The sequence below is a fragment of the Mustelus asterias genome, chromosome 17 (genome assembly GCF_964213995.1).
Source record: "Mustelus asterias chromosome 17, sMusAst1.hap1.1, whole genome shotgun sequence".
NCBI classification, from domain to species: Eukaryota; Metazoa; Chordata; class Chondrichthyes; order Carcharhiniformes; family Triakidae; genus Mustelus; species Mustelus asterias.
Genome location: NC_135817.1, coordinates 76,013,110 through 76,017,783, shown reverse-complemented (window position 1 = coordinate 76,017,783; position 4,674 = coordinate 76,013,110). Strand labels below are relative to the sequence as shown.

Sequence of the window (4,674 nt, the reverse complement as noted above, 5' to 3'; positions counted from 1 at the left end):
TAACCACTTTGCCACTGTACCACTCAAGAGTGTTGGATTTTTCCCTTCTACATTACTGCCATTTTGGGGAGATACAAGTAAATGGGAGATTAACCTAGAACATACTTCTCTGAGGGAAAGAAACACGCACGCACGGATGAACTCCCTCAATGGTGAAGTATAACATGTATAATACTGGTCTATGTTTGAGCTGGATGACCTTGGTCTGATTCACCAATGGGGGATTACCATTATCAGTCTCAATCCCATCAGGAACATTTGCCAGTTCTTCCCCCTCCTGTTTACCACCCTGTTGGGAGATGTGTGGGCGTGTGTGTTGATGTTGGACAAAGTGCATAGCCTAATGGCGCTCACTGCCAACTATCACTCATGACAAATGAACTCCTGGCTTAAGGGCAAAAAGGGCTTGTGATGTCGAACTGTAGCCCAGCATTTGGGCCGCTATCTTTTAGAGGGGACAAGAAGAGCATGGAATTTGTTTTTTTTCTTTTACCCTTGTGGGTTTATATGGTCATGATAAGAACAGAAGAACATAAGAACATAGGAAATAGGAGCAGGAGTAGGCCATCTAGCCCCTCGAGCCTGCCCCGCCATTCAATAAGATCATGGCTGATCTGAAATGGATCAGTTCCACTTATCCGCCTGATCCCTATAACCCCTAATTCCCTTACCGATCAGGAATCCATCTATCCGTGATTTACACATATTCAACGAGGTAGCCTCCACCACTTCAGTGGGCAGAGAATTCCAGAGATTCACCACCCTCTGAGAGAAGAAGTTCCTCCTCAACTCTGTCCTAAACCGACCCCCTTTATTTTGAGGCTGTGCCCTCTAGTTCTAGTTTCTTTTCTAAGTGGAAAGAATCTCTCCATCTCTACCCTATCCAGCCCCTTCATTATCTTATAGTGATGGCCAGGTACTGCTGAGAAATTGGACAATTCTTTTTTGCATAAGACTAAGTATGTACTCCAAGTACAGTCCAGATACAAAAAGAGAAAAAGTGCTGGAAAATCTCAGCAGATCGACAGCATCTGAGGAGAGTGAACAGAGCCAATGTTTTGAGTCTAGATGACCCTTCATCAGAGCCCTGACAAAGGGTCATCGAGACTCTGGATGCTGTTAGACCTGCTGAGATTTTCCAGCAATTTTCTGTTTTTGTTTCAGCTTCCAGCATCCACAGTATTTTGCGTTTGTCCAGATACAAAAGAGACCATCCTGTACCGATCCTCTGAAGACCATCACTTACTTCACAAGAATGAGTTTTCTTCCATCCATCACCCACACTAGCCATCCCCATATGGGTCTGTGTGTTTTGGACATTAACCCACCCTCAATTACCTTCAGAATTTCCACCTCAGGAGTTGCTGGGAACTTGCAGTCGGCTGGTAATAAAAGTACAGATGTCATCATCTTTATGGCCTTTGGAACTTACTGAGAGAAAAGGAACCATAAAAAGTGTCAAATAAATCATGAAAAATCTGGAGACTTTGGAACACTTTATTAACTGTTCCTGGTGTCTTGTTAAAAGTTTATTGGGTCGCTGTGACATTTTGGGGAACTTTAGGATTTTCCTATGCTTCTAATAACAACTTTAATCCACCCTTTGGTGCCAAGATATTATGCAGTATAATAATGTAGAACAAGTCACCTGGTAATTGTTAGGAAAAGGGCAAAAGATGGCTTTCTTCACACAGTGTGTTGTGATTAGGAATGCACTAACCTGAAAGTGTGGTGGAAGCAGATCCAAAAGTAACGGTCAACAGAGAATTGAATAGATACCGGAAGGAAGGAAAACAATGACAGGGCTACAGGCGAAAAACAGGGTGAGCGAATTGGATAGCTTTGCCATAGAGCTGGCACAGGCATGATGGGATGAATGGCCTCCTGTGCCATAGCATTCTATGAGTCAGTAAGATGAAAGACGGTGGGTTTTCCCCACGGTGGAGTCGGTTCACCATCAGCTGCCAGTGGAATCTTCCAGTCCCGCTGAAGTTGATGGTGATTTATATTCCTTGCCTTTGGAAAACCCGCAGTGGGGGTTTGGCAGGATTGGAAGATCCCGCTGACAGGAAGGACTGGAGAATTTAGCTCCATGTTACTTTACCAGGGAGACCATTCCAGGTGATGACTCTTTCTCTGAGTGTTTTTTTACTCACAAGTCTGCCTATTTGACGGTTGACTTCTCCAAAGGGGACAATCGTAATGAGATGGTTTCATTTCTGCTGGCCAGGTGTAAGAATGATGTATTGAGGATATTGGCTTTTCTGTATTATTGGTATGCAGAAGCCTGCCTCACAAAATGCTCAACTATTAGCCGCTTTCCGATATATGCCTGTACAGTTCAAATGCGCATCAAAGTGAAATTATAACCGGGAGTGGCTTAGGACATTTGCCATTTATTCAAATACCCAATTGTTTTGATGTTCCTTTAAGCACCATAATGTGGACAGAGAAACAAATGCTTCTTTATGCACACCATCAAGAAACTACAAAGGGTCGTGAATGAAGCCTGGTCCATCACTCAAACCAGCCTCCCATCCATTGACTTTGTCTACACTTCCTGCAACCGGCATAATTAAGGACCCCAGGCATACTCTCTTCCACCTTCTTCCGTTGGGAAAAAGATACAAAAGTCTGAGGTCATGTACCAACTGACTCAAGAACATCAGATCTTTGAATGGGCCTACCTCATATTAAGTTCATCTTTCTCTACACCCTAGCTATGACTGTAACACTACATTCTGCACTCTCTCCTTTCCTTCTCTATGTACGGTATGCTTTGTCTGTATAGCACGCAAGAAACAATACTTTTCACTGTATACTAATACACGTGACAATAATAAATCAAATTATTTGTCATCTCACAACATTGCCGTATGCACGCTCAGTGGGTAAAGTGTTTTTTGTATTTCTGACCTCTCATGGTTGTCAGGATGTGCATTGCTACCACAGCAACCAGAGCTTTTTTTAGTATTTTGTATGTGGGAGACATTTTTTTAAATTATGCTTTTGGTAGAATACTTGTTCCTGGTAGTCTAAAGAGTTACGAGAGGGGAAGAGCATTGACATTTGACCTCCCTTTCCAATCCTGAACAGTAAATTTCTGATAATTTTAGTATTTAAAACTAAATCCCACTGCCCCCCCCCCCCCCCCCCCCCCCCCCCCCCCCCCCCCCCCCCCGGCCAAAAAAAAGCATTCATCGCCTTATCTGCACAGCTGCAGGGAATAGGTTATAGGATTGTTGCCTTGGTGACCACTTCAACCATGAGAATGAAGGTTGAATGGCTAATAAATTACATATTGTAATGACCCTGGTGCTAAAATACGAAGTAAAGCATCTCATTGTCATGTGATACTTTTTATCTGATAGTATTTTCCTTCAACGCTAACGCACGGTGCCACAGTGGTTAGCACTGCTGCCTCACAGCACCAGGGACCTGGGTTCGATTCCCGACCTCGGGTCACTGTCTGTGTGGAGTTTGCACCTTCTCCCCGTGTCTTTCGTCCGGGTGCTCCAGTTTCCTCCCACAGTCCAAAGATCTGCGGGTTAGGTGTATTAGCCATGCTACATTGCCCCTTCGTGTCCTGGGATGTGTTAATGAGAGGGATTAGCGGGGTAAATAACTGGGGTTGTGGGGATGGGGCCTGGGTGGGATTGTTGTCGGTGCAGGCTTGATGGGCCAAATGGCTTCCTTCGGCACTGTATGATTCTAACTGTATAATAGCCCTTGAATGGTTCCAGCGCACAGGATGATCATTCGGCCTACACTGCCTGCTAGTTGTTTGGAAGAGTAATACGGATAGTCCCATCAGGCACTTCCCCTGAACAGCCACCACAGTCACTTTCTCCACAACCCTGGGTTTTTCTCTTCAAGTTCTCATCCAACACCGATGCCATTGTAACATTCGCACTGTCACCTTGGTTGAGATCAGCTAATTTCCAAGTTCATAATTTATAGGAGCAGAATTAGGCCATTCGGCCCATTGAGTCTGCTCCGTCATTCGATCACGGCTGATATGCTCCTCATCCCCATTTTCCTGCCATCTCCCCTTAACCCTTCAACCAATTACCAATTAAAAATCTATAACTCCTCCTTAATTTGATAAAGCAGCTCATTTGATTGGCACCACATCCACAAAGATCCACTCCGTCCACCACCGACGCTCAGTAGCAGCAGTGTGTACTATCCACAAGATGCACTGCAGCAATTCACCAAAGATCCTTAGACAGCACCTTCCAAACCACGACCACTTCCATCTAGAAGGACAAGGGCAGCAGAAGTGCGCAAAATTTAGTTGATGGGAGCTGTAAGGAAGACGCAGAGAGACTGGGAGGACATATAGACATCAGTGGGCAAGATGACAGATCGGGTGTAATTTAGCTGTTTCTGTAGTGTAGTGGTTATCACGTTCACCTAACACGCGAATGGTCCCCAGTTCGAAACTGGGCAGGAGCACTGTTAGATCTTCCCCATTGAGGGAGTGTGACGTCTGCATGATTTAAGTTCATTGCTCAACATTATGTGAAACTCGATGTTACATCAACTCAAATGCTTTAATAGGTGGCACGGTGGTTAGCACTGCTGCCTCACAGCACCAGGGAGCCAGGTTCAATTCCCAGCTTGGGTCACTGTGCGGAGTCTGGTAAGAAGTCTCACAACACCAGGGTAAAG

General features: G+C 44.9%; 1 non-coding gene across 1 annotated transcript; it reads left to right on the top strand.

The window, feature by feature from the left end:
• The first annotated feature begins 4,385 nt into the window (after positions 1-4,385).
• trnav-aac (transfer RNA valine (anticodon AAC)) lies at positions 4,386-4,458 on the top strand. The gene has a single exon. It is a non-coding gene; the product is annotated as a tRNA-Val (tRNA).
• The last annotated feature ends 216 nt before the right edge of the window (positions 4,459-4,674 follow it).